Genomic DNA, 13,156 nt, shown 5'->3' with positions numbered 1-13,156 from the left:
ATATATATATATATATATATATATATATCCATTTATAGCACTACAGACAAGCCCATGTGGGCAGTATGTGCATATACATGCATCTATCTGCAGCACTACTGACAAGCTCCTATGGGAAATCTCCATGCAATGGTTATGCATTTTCTGGGCCTAAGACTAGCTGCTGGCCTCTAAATGCCCTCATCTACAAGGCCTGCTGATGTCATCCACCTTAAGAGTACTAGCTGACAACCCAAAATCAGATAAACTCCATGGAATATGTGATAACTATTGTGAACTATAGTGTGTAATAGTAGATAAGTAGGGGTTCTAGTCTCCCACCAGCCAACTCTGTGTGTGTCTATGTGTATGGTTATAGATATATTCCCTAGTATCCATACTGCCATGCCCATATGGGCTATTTCTGTGCAATGGTTATGCATTTTACAGCCCTGTGATAAGCTCCAGGTCCTATAGAGGCATCACTGATGTCTGCCACTATCTAGGTTTGTATGCTCAGAAAAAAACAGGTGACAGATATAAAGGGTAGCAGACCTTCTCACAAACTATGAATGCATAATTATGCCGACTGCTCCCATTGTCCCAGACATGGCTTTCTACACATATGCACCTAGGAACCATTCACAAATACTGCCGCACCTTGCTGGCATCATATTTCTGCTGTGCTGCCATGTTATCCTGTGCCATTATACTGCCTCCATGTATCCATAGAATACCCACTCAAACCCCTGGAACAGAAACATACACACATCCATTATACACCTATCATTCTGTCACACTACCACCAGTCTAACATCATGCATCTAAGATACACAAGATTTTCTGTGTAGTCATGACACATGCCAGCACACAGTACATGTTGTGGCCCTCTACACCTGCAATGGCATAACAATACTGCAGTACACAACTGCATTGAAAGTAATATATAGTCACCCTGTGCATCAGACACATATTTGCATGTCTCTTCATCAATGGAACTGATGGCAGGGATGTGGCACAGGTATCATGCCATGCACAGGGTGTGGTGTGGGGGTGCCAGAGGCCTTGGCCATGCCATACAGTTGGCAGCATGTATGTGTCAGGAAGGGGTGCTGGTCAGATGTGCCGTGGAGCGGTGCCATATGTTTCTGTTGGTGACCTCCATGTGACATTGATGTTTGAGGATGTGAGTGTACACAGTCGAGGCCAATACTAGTCCTACACATGTGTATGTTGGACAGCTATGGACCATACATAGCAGAGTGGCCAGTTCACCATCTCTGGCCATGAACACTGGATCTTGCTCGGGCAGGAGTGGCACTGGCACCCCCACGCTCAAGGTCAGATGCAGTGCTAGCACCTGATGGTGACTGCTGGGACCATGTCCCCCCAAGGGACTGCCCAGGACCAAGTGCCCATGGCCTGGCATGGCATGGTGTGGACAGTACACTTCCTGCTGTAGCACTGGAAGCACTGCCACTATGGAAGTGTGACTGTGCATGAACACTTGGTCTCTCAGCAGATGGTTTTGCTGACCTACATCCATGTGCCCAATTCCCTACCCCAACCAGATGTCCCAGCACAGACAATGTGCAGGCAAAGATAGACACTGTCTCAGCCCACCGTCTGTCCACTACATCAGTGAAATGGTCCATGGCATCATCAATGTGGTGGGGCAGTCACAGATGTCAGACTGTGCTGCATCCATGACCCTGAGTATCTGTCTGGTGTTGTGTTCGGTACATGCCTGTGCCTCTGTGATGGACTGAAACATGCGTCGAGTGACACATGATGTGACACCTGTGACAGGAGGTGGTTGGACAGTGCACCCCTGTCAAACTGCCTGTGTGGGACCTTGCCAGCTGTCTGGCTATAGCCAATGTCTGCACTCACTGTTGCCATGGTTGCCATACTGTCCACCTTGCCAGCTGTCTGGCTATAGCCAGTGTCTGCACTCACTGTTGCCATGGTTGCCATACTGTCCTGCTCAATGTCCACACCATGTGACTATCCAATATCTCTGGCCTCTGGGGACTGGGTATGTTTGGACATAATGACTGTGTGTGGGACAATGGTGGCAGACAAGGGATGTCAACCTCTGGGACAGATTCAGCTCCTGACAAGCCCACCTGTACCTCACTATGGCCACCATCATCATCAAAGCCTGATTGGACACTGACATCAGGTTGTGAGGGGGACAGACTCTAACCCCCCAGTTCACCTGTGAGGAGGAAGACAAAATCAGCACATAATTACCTGCTCTATTATGTATAGTAATTCACACAGACTCATACAGATGAGAAGCCACAAGTGCATTACCAGTCACACATCTTCTTATCACTGATCTTGCCTACAACACGCTCACAACATACACAGACAAGGAAGGCCCTTTCTAACATGCACTTCAACTACATTCAGTGAATCTTACCAGTACACTACACCTGTGGGGTACACAATATGAGAGTTTATGTGATAGAACTACACATAATACACAGTACACCTATCCTGAGAATGATATGCCTGCTGTAGTATCACTGCTGCAGGTATGTACCATCTCCCTATAGTGAGTGAACAGGCATCCTGGAGTCATTGCCTCCTGTATAGCAGGCTGCATACTTCTTCATGACTATAACTGCAACTGTGTTAGTGCTTGTACAAATATACAGCTGTGATTATCCATTGTATGCACTATAGTCAACTGCTCTGATATGGAACATACAACTATTCCACTCTGGCTAAGCATAACAGTTGTGCCTTGCATTAAATGGCAGTCCTTAATGGTCATATGGTACATATAAGCTGTAAAAGAATGGTATCACACTTACCAAGTACAGGACCACAGATTCCAGCCACACCTGACATACATATGAAAATGTGAGGGTGAGGGATTGTCAGCAATGCCAAATGTTTCACTGTTAGAGGGTAATATGTGCATATATCCACATGTACAGTAGCTAATGAGATACTAACTACATTGCTGAAATTCTGAGTATGTGTGGACAACTGTGCATCAAAACAACCCCCCCCCCCCAATGCAGATAGACCCAACATCCATGTACTGGTATTCAGAGCCTGCCACAATGACTGATACAGCATTACACTGGTGAACAAAGTAAGCTTACCTGGACATTCCTCTGATGTGGATGCTGTGACACCCATTTCCAGGATGCCTGGAAGCTGGTGGCTGATTCTAGGTTTGTCAGGAATTCCTCTGTGGCTGGGAGCAGTTATCCTGTTGCAGGCCCTCCACCAGTGGCAGCATGATCCCTGGCCACAGCAGCTGCCCTTTGACGTATGGTATTGAGCATATCTGTGACCCTGTGTCAGACCTGCTCATAGGTCCTGTCCTGATGTCCACTTTGGTTAACCACCCTGACAAGGTCACCTCACAATGCTGGGTGCTGGTCACAATGTTGGGGATCCCTTGAAAGCAGAATGTGATGATGCAGTCTTAGGCCATCCAGGATAACTGCATTCTCACAGCTGTAAATGGAGGATGTCTCCTGCGATACATTGTTCCTGAAAGACAACAAGAGGGGTACACATTACAGGACTAGATACATAGACATCCACAATGTACAGATCCTGCACAACCAATACTGCCTGCACAATCCACCGGTCCCTCACATGTCATACCATACAGTCTATCAACACACTACATGTGTGGCTATCACCAAGGTAGTAGCAATACTGGGTATGTCCTTGTGTGCTGTAACATATTTTTCTCTATGTCTCTATACCCATCACTGCAGTCTACTGTGGTGTGTCCTCTATGGTCACTAATGTGTCATACAACCACTGTCAGACAAATAGCTGTGTGATATTCAACAACTATATGGTGACAGTCCAGCAACAGCAGTGTGCCACAACAACAGACAGCAAAGCAAAGCAAACCTGCTGTACTATTTGTTCCCTGTAGACATCCCACCACCCCACTACACAGATCTTTGTGGACTGTGAACGTGTGGCTCATGAATGCGTTCCTTTTGGCACAAACATATGGATGTCTGACATATGATTGGCCATTCATTGATGGTTGTTGATGGACAATAGGGAATCCAGCTGTCATATGCCAGACCTCCCCAGAAAACATGTATGCTACAGCAATATCTGTTAGAGTATTCATAGTTTTATGTTATTTGGCCAATATGTATCCCCTGTCACTGAGGTTGGACCTGTGTCTCCCCATTACTTATGGCTATGACTGAATCTCTGCTGTAGGGGGTTGACAGGTATGTTAGCCATAGCTCTCAACCAATGAGGGACGAATGTCAACAAAACAGTGATCTAGTCAGGGTACATCAGGGACAGTCGGGGACACCTGTAGAATGCCAGCAATAGTTATGTGTGGCACTGACAGACTGAGAGAATTTTAATGACAGTACATTGGTTGATGTTACTTGAGTGTACATACTTACTTAGTGTCACTATATCTAACACAGATTCCACTAGCTTTCCTACAACAGCCAACCATTGCAGGAAGGAGTAACAGGAGGCAGAGCTGGGATTTGACTCAAAGCTGGGACAGTTGAGAGGCATGCCTGTAGCTGTTGGGCAGCAGATTATCACCAACATGTCAATAACATAGATGTATGACAGGCCTACTGTTGTAATTCCTTCTCTTCATACCTGCATCCAATCATCTGCATCCCATTATATGGGGACATCTATTACATACCTGGTAGAGTGAAGTACTCCTTTTTTGAAGTGTCCCTCTCAAATAGCTTGCAAATCCATTGTCTATGTGAGCAAATAACATACAGACCTGTTCCCCTTAGGAACTTGATTGCCTTTTGTAGGTAATGCTCATTAACAGGTAATTGCACCGATCTGTGGCTCAGACTTGCTAATTGCATCCAAAACAGCTAGGTTTCAATTTCATTGGCCAATGACATTGCACCACAGTGCAATATTTAAGGCTTTCATGTGTAGGCCTTGACCCCTTTCTTAGTCTTTGAGATGGACATTAGTGAGGTGTGGATACTACAGCATCACAGAGAGTAGGTACAAATACTGCCCACTGTTGAGATTTCTGAGGAATGTCCACAGTTTTGCTTGCTATGTTTGGCCATTGTCCCATGGCATTGTGATTATCTGTCAGTTCATTAGTAAACATTGTAGGTTGAGGTCAGTAAGGAGAGGGAGACATGTGAATGTCAGACATCATACCCATCAGACTATGCATGCTGATGCAGTAACTGCTATTCTATCAGCTCAATATCTTTGTAGGGGCAAACTGTGAAACATGTCCATGTTGCTGGACCTTTGCCCTCTCCCCACCCTTTATGTATGGTTGCATCTGGATCCCTTGTTCTAAGGGGTGTTATGTCTGTTAGGTCTGTAACAGCTAGCTTAACATACAGCTGCATATGTTCCAGGCTGCAGCTGCTGCTGCAGCCTAGGACACATAGGGGAGAGTATAAACTCTTTGTAGGCCAGCAAGCTGTATGTGCAACAGGCAGCAGTGTCATCTGTGTCATCACTGCAGAGCCACAGTAAGGGTACCCTTTACAATCCAGTCAAGGCATGTGCATAAGCTACATCTGTTATGTAACAGAGTAGTAGGCGGCATATAGCTTGGCTATGCAAATATGTGCAGGGTGTCCCTACCTACAGGCCTTTGACTTACAAAGATGGGTAGCAGTTAATGCAGTAGCAGCAACGTGCATTGGTTAAAACTGCATGACTCAGTCATTACTTGCTGTGTTCACAAGAATGTAATTGATGTGCAGCCCACTGGATTCATACCCAGGAATGTGGGTGGCAACATATACTACATAAAAGGCATTTAACAGGCTGAATTACTGAGTCAGTGCTGCTGAAAGTGTATTTGTAAGATATATGTGCATACATACAGTCTGTGACACATTGCATCCATCATTATGTGCATGGATTTCAAAGGCAGTTGTTGTACAGCAGGGTCCCAGTTGTATACATGTACTTTGCCATTGCTGTCTTAGCAGGTGTGTTTAAAGATGTTGCTGATAAAAGGGAACGATTACCTGCTATCATACCTTACAACCTCTTACAGCAAGAAATCTTGACAAAGCCATAAATAAAAGTGATTCAAAGGCCCATAAATAGGGACAATCTGTAAATATTGCTCTTACAAACTTAGAAGGTTGCTAGATTACCAGGTTTTGCATTAGCATGTGTTTTATGAAGGGTATAGACTGTGAACCTGAAATGTCTGTCATGATTTTCAAACTTCATTCTTTAATGACTTGCCACTACTTTTGCCAGAAAAATACAATTTTATGAAAACTGGGCCAAAAATAGGGGGCAGAACTCTGGACATTCTGCAACAATCTGCACAGCTGACAGGTATGTCTGCTAATCCAGGTCTCACATGCATCCATTATTATTTATTTGGCTGTGTACTGGTATTGTGTTTGCATCACACTCCTAGGTACACTCCCATTTTTTCATTCTATATGTACTTGCAGTGTGTCAGTGGTAATCAGTATATTTTGCTGGAAACACTTGCATTGATTAAGAGTTCAGTGGTCTAGTGGGTTAATACACTATTTTGTAGTTGACAGCGATCTGTGTTTGAGCTGTGGCAGAGGTGCTTATTTTGCAGGGGTCTATATCACTTCAACAAAATGGCAGAAGTTCAGACACCATATGTTTGAACTTCTAACCTCGAAGTGCAAAACCATCAAAGGCTTAGAACAGCAATTTTTTTTTCCCAGGGAAAACAATCGCTGTTCCAAGAAACACACACACAACACCAGCATACCAGAAAACCAGCAATCCACACACATGCACTTAAAATCCTACATCTAACCCTACACTAAACTATACATACACTACTATCTATCCACTTACCTTAACCCAAACCCTAACCCTATGGTCCATCACTATTCCACACTCACCTGACCCACGCCCTAACCCTAACTCACCTATTCCCGCCCTAACCTTAAAGTCTGTCACTATCACCCACCCACCTCACCCACGCCCTAACCCTAACTCACCTATCCTGCCCTAACCCTAAAGTCTGTCATTATCGCACACCCACCTCACCCACACCCTAACCCTAACTCACCTAATCTACACCCTAACCCTAATGTCTGCACAATCGCACACTTACCTGAACCCGACCCGTAACTTTCCACCACAGTGCTGAAAATAGCAAAGCTGCAGAAACTGCCAACTGAATTCTTTCCCTGGGAAAGAATTTGGTGTTCCGCAGCTTCGCAGTAATCAGTTTTCGAACTTCACAGTTCGAACATATGGTGTTCGAACTGCTGAAGTTTCAACAAATTGATAGTAACCCATTTTGCAGATGTGCCTAACACTGTGAGAAACACATAAGATTATTAAGGCACTTTTAAGCACATTTAAGTGGGTTTGCATGGTGTGCCACTTTGCTCCATGCAAACCCATGCTAAAAATTAATAAAGAAAAGAAAAGGGGTGATAGTGGTAAAATGAGGGCAAACAAGGGGAAAAAAACATACTGAAAGGCCAGTGGGTTGTGCAGGAAGGGTGTAGGAAAGGACTGTAGCTTTCCATTTGATGTACAGCAACAGTTGTGTAGTTTTTACAGACTGTAAATGAATTTGGACCCTCAAACCCCAGAGAGAAGGGTGAGGACAACTTAAATGTGGTGACAAGCCAATTGGACCTAATTTGTTGTGTCCAGTGGATACATGCAAAATGGAGAGCTATGTATGGGGCAATTTTTTTTTGTGGGACAGGTGCCCATTTTTTTTAAGGAGTGGAATGTTGGGGAAGGGATGTAGGTATATGTGGGGAGATAAGTTGGGTAGGAGAGGTTGCAGTTGCAGACAGACAAGACAGCATACAGAGGAGGTGTGTGATGCATGAGGGGGCAAACACCTTGGACAGGGAGGGTGTTGTGGAATCAGAGATGCATGTGCCTCTGGATGGCAGCAGCATGAGTGAGCTCCTCACCCATGGGCAGTCAACACTGTTCCTTCACTGCCCTGAAAGAGGCTGTGCTGGTTGCTGGGTGCCAAGGCCATCAGGCCCCACCAGGTTGTCAAGTCTGCGATCAATCCTGCGCAAGTGTTGTTCATAACTCCTATGCACAATCCTGTACACCATGGCCAGTAGTTGATCCTGGGTGACTACTGCCCCTCCGCCACTGCTCCCAGGTAGGGATGGGCCCCATTTCCTGAGATAGTTCCAACCAAAGGTGGCGCAAAGTCAGCAGAGGGGGCATCACCAGCTTGGGTCCCAGATGTGCTAGGACCTGGTGCCATGACTGGTTGAGGGAGGGTAGGTGAATCAGCAGGAACCAGCATACCCTGATATGCTGTGGTGATAGAGGTATAGCAATGTGTATAGGTTAGTTATGAACAAAACATTTCGTTAGTTGTAACAGTATGCCAGAACATTAGAAATAACCCATTAACGTATCAATGCATATTATATGGCACACAACAATAAATAATATAACAGTCAGTATATTAACATCATGCCAGTAACAGTTATGGCATAAGGCCAACAACATCTGTAATTCAACAAGATATGTTAATATGCAACTATTGTAATACATAATAATAATAAAACACATGCACCAAAATAAAGTTTAGAGATCAACATATGTTAATAGTAACCCACAACCAATGTTTAACAATAATAAATTTAGATGAAGATAAGGGGTGGGGTGAGAGAGAGAAATACAGTCTATTAATACCAGTATAGGCTATATAGTTTACAACAATACTGCTATATACTCTACTGGTCTGTCATTTCTTTATGTTTAACAGTGCCCTATAGCTGCTGTAGCATGTACAAGCCCCTCAAGCTATCATCATGGGACAGTATGAGCAAGCAGTGACCCCTGCAGGTACACAGCTACAGAGAACACTCACACATCAGGTGTACCTATATAACTACCAATATGTACTGTGGACTGATGTGTGCTATTGACATAATCATGTTGAGGATTCATCTGTGACAGCAGGATTACACAACACTAATTGCAGTCTGTGACAGCATGACACTTGAGAGACATGTATATGTACAGTACAGAGAATAAACATCTATCATGTCGTCCTTGGCAGGCATGGGGATAGAACTTCAGCAAACTTTCACAGACACTCCAGGCATACAGCCATACCAAGATTATACATTTTATTTATTTTCTTTTCTTTTATTACTGTTGTTCTTTTTGCCTTTATTTTCTGAAGTCTTATCATATTCCTGATCAATGCACTTAACAGTCTGTTACATCTAAACACACACACTATTTACTCATAATAAGGGCTATTTCACACATTAATCTGTATTTCCTGTGGAGGGAACATCTATCATCAATACAAATCTGATTCAGTAATATTAATTACAGTAATCTATTATTAGAACGTGGCACTGGATTTGAACCCTGGTCTTTGTGTGACAAACTGTACTGGAGTGCATTTAACAAACTGAGCTACTGAGCCACTGCTGACTACTGACTTACTGATATTTGCCTAGAGCTTACCTGGAAACAAACTATGACCTCATAATAGTACTACAGTTTTATACCAGAATGCAGTGACACTTGAACACACATGCATGGGATTCATGCATGACAGAGATACTAGGTAAACAATACATTACTAGATAGAATGCAGGTGCACACAATATACTGTTAGTGGCTGGAAATATCTGTGAAGTCTACAAACCATATCAGATTATTGGGTTGGCTAGCTCACCCATATAGAGTTTCAGATAGTATATTTGCAGTCTACAACTATTACACTGTCATACTTGCCTGCAGCACCATACATTGCAGCCTGAATGCATATAGCTGAAATGCAATGGTTAACACAAGACAATCCTGATATACACAATATACCTTGGGTGTTAATGATATCGCTTCAGATGTTACTACAGAACAGGTTTCATAATGCATTTCTTGTACTACAGCTCTGAATCTACACTTATTGCATAACACTCTTTATTAGCTATACCTTGAGGTAGGTAGTGGTATTCCTTTGCATTTTTATTTCAGAGCAGTTGTTTTAATTGATTTCATGCAAAACAACCCTAATTCCACACATATGGCACAACACAGATTTATTAGGGCTACCTTCATGCAGTTAATGGTATAGTTTTGAGTCTTTATTGCACAACACTTGATATAATGCAGGTGTTGTAATACAGCTGTAATTCCACAATTATTGCAGTAAAAACTTTATTTCATTTACATTATCAGGGTTAATGCTTTACTCTTCCCTGTTTATTGCACTATAGTTGACAATAGTCACTTATTGCAGTACAGGCCTATGTCCACATTCATTGGAATATACAAATCTTTACTGTATGTACCTATTGGCAGTTAATGCTTTACTCTTTCTAGCTTATTTAACTACAGATTGCAAATTAATCTGTGCTCACCACACTCAAGGTGCAACCTGGCCAAGCGTCATGCATGCGCCTTTAGGTTTTGACCTCTCTCCTCTGCAGCTCTAGGTAGAAAAGTACACCATTATGCATACCTGTCTATCAAACATTCAGATTAGGTATTGATAAAACAATGCAAAGAGTGCTTACAAACTTGTGGGGCATTCCCAGCCCAAGTTTCCCAGACCCAGGTGTCCAGAAGATCCTCCTTCTGATGCTTCAGGTCATCCTAGTGGTGATGGGCCTGCTCATCTGTGTGGGTGATACCTGTAGCACTGGTGAGATCACATGCCAGCTGGTCCCAGGCCTCCTCCATGCACTCTGAGCCCTGGAACTGCCTCTGCAGCAACCGGTCTTCATGATCTTTCACCAGGAGTCCAACCATGACCTTGGACTCCTGAATGCCTCACCAGTGAGCCCAGCAGCACACACTCTCTCCAACACCTGCCATAGTTCCTGCACAGTTCAAACCTCAACTGGTTATCCTGTATTCCTAACTGTTGCATTTAATATAGCCTGTTTTCTCATCCTTACATGCTATTGGGCAATTTTTAAAAATGTGGCATGTTGTTTGGCACTGCACAAACCAGCACAGCTGAGCTGAGCAGTGCTTAAACTGGCAATGTTTAGCAGTGTTTAGCAGTGTGCAAATCAGTTAAACCCTGACAAGCAGTGCCTAAACAGAGGTAGTTTAATCAGTGCTTAACATGGCTTAGCAAATCTTTGCAGAGCTTAGCTGAGTGCAGCATATCATGATTTAAAAATAATTGGCATCATTTTTATTTTGAAAACAATTGCTTAATTTCCTTTCCATGTATTCAAACGCCACATCTACTGCACATAAGGCCGTAACTTGGTCCACTTGGCTACATGGATATCTAAAATGCTACTCTACTTTTACATATACTGCTGAGCCACATTTAAGCACTGCTAAGCACTGCACCATGCCATGTGAACCCGCTAAGCAATACTTAAACTTGACTTTAGAGTCAAAAATTTAATTCATCCTATTTCTATTTTTAGATGTCTGGCACATGTCAATTGCTGCATGCCATGCTGTGATACGCAAACTTAAAAAAAAACATATTAAATACCATGATATCATAGAGTTGGACAGTGTAGGGGGTGTGTTACTCATCTGCAGACACAGTTAATAACACACTCCCTATACTCAGTGGTGGCTCATGATATCGGACTGCAGGACTGCAGCTCCCTCAGCTGTGAACCACAATGGTACAATCCAACAATCCAATAACTTTTCACATAGAAAGTGAATCTGGACTGCTGCCTTACCAGTCCAGATTCAGGAAGAAGACATCAAACTGCTGATGCCCCATAAGTCTATGTGGTGCTAACTGCAGAGACTGGAAGGGGATCGAACTGCAAGGTCAGCAGTCTTGGAAGTTGGAACATTCGCAAACAGGAAACTGGAAGTGTGCATTCCGCTGCAAACACAGATGAGCTGAAGCAGCTTTGGAGTTTATTTGCAGAGCCAGCTTTGGAAACAGCTGATCCTTTGGATTATCAAGTGCTGGCGTGAATGCAGATGAGCTGAAGCATCCAGGTACTGGTGTGTGTGTGTGTGTGTGTGTGTGTGTGTGTGTGTGTGTGTGTGTAAAATGCACTAGTGGATGTATATTGGTGGCTATAAAGAGAACTCAGGAAACCTGCTGGTGGTGGTTAGAGAATACCTCAGGCTTGAACCCGGTACCCTGGGTGCAGCTAACAAGAGCCTGAATTCCCTACCCACCACCATTTCTGAAACTTTTGCAGATTTTTGCCTCATATTTTGTTCTGTTCTGTTCCTCATAAAATCTGTGGTTTCTGAATTTTTAATTACTTAAATAGTTGGTGGTGCAGTGGTAGCATTGTTACCTCACAGCTAGAGGTTCTCTGGTTTTATTATTGGCTGGGGTGCATTCTGTGTGTAGTCTGCATGTCCTCTCTGTGTTTGTGTGTGGGTTTGCTCTGGTGTCCTCCCATGTTGCAAAGACATGTGTCTGCAGTATTTCTCCCTGGGCCTCTGCTGAAAATTGGCTTTTGTTCCAAGTCAGACTTTCCTGGTTAACAAATGTTAAATAAATAAAATTGACAGGCATTTGAATTTCAGACTTCATATTCTTCAGAAAGTACATAGTAACACCAAACCTTTTATTCTAGCAATTTTCTAAGTTTATAATATGAATATTTGAAATCTGTCCCTATTTTTGGGACTGTATTCCCCCATTATTGGCTTCGTCCAGGTTTTTTTGTGCTAAGTTTGAGAGAGAACTGAATTCACTGAATATGCTTGAGGGCTGTAGTCCCCACATTAATGGCTTTGTCCAAGTGTTTTGTGCTAAGAGGTTGACAGCTATGTTGAGAACTGAATTCACTAAATGGTAGCCATTTAAGTTTCAGTCTTCATCTCTTTCATAAAACAGCTGATTTGGCATGGTGGTACATTGTTCTGACTGTTCTGCACAGTGACATGGTAGTGAAATATATGGTGGTAACACAGCATTTTATATTAGCAACTTTCCAAGATTATACAAGCAGTGTTTAAAATGTGTCCTTGGTTTTCAGCTTTTGTCCCCCCCACAATAAATTTTGGCTTTTTCCATATTTCTTGTGCTGCGAAGTTGAGTGATACAGTTGAGTGTTGAGTAGATTTTACAAGGAGCTGAGAGCTGCAGGGGAAGAGAAGTTTAGTGCTGCTTATGGAAAGTTTGCTTACATTATTAATAGCACAACAAGTAGTGTACTTGGTTTTGATGCAGAAGGCTGTGGGTTCTACTCCCACAGGGAATGGATGCTGCCATAATGAGAATGTTCTC

The sequence above is a fragment of the Protopterus annectens genome, chromosome 8.part0, assembly GCF_019279795.1.
Source record: "Protopterus annectens isolate FY-2018-M chromosome 8.part0, PAN1.0, whole genome shotgun sequence".
Lineage (NCBI taxonomy): Eukaryota > Metazoa > Chordata > Ceratodontiformes > Protopteridae > Protopterus > Protopterus annectens.
The sequence above is the reverse complement of the archived record's forward strand: the minus strand, read 5'-3'. Positions refer to the sequence as shown.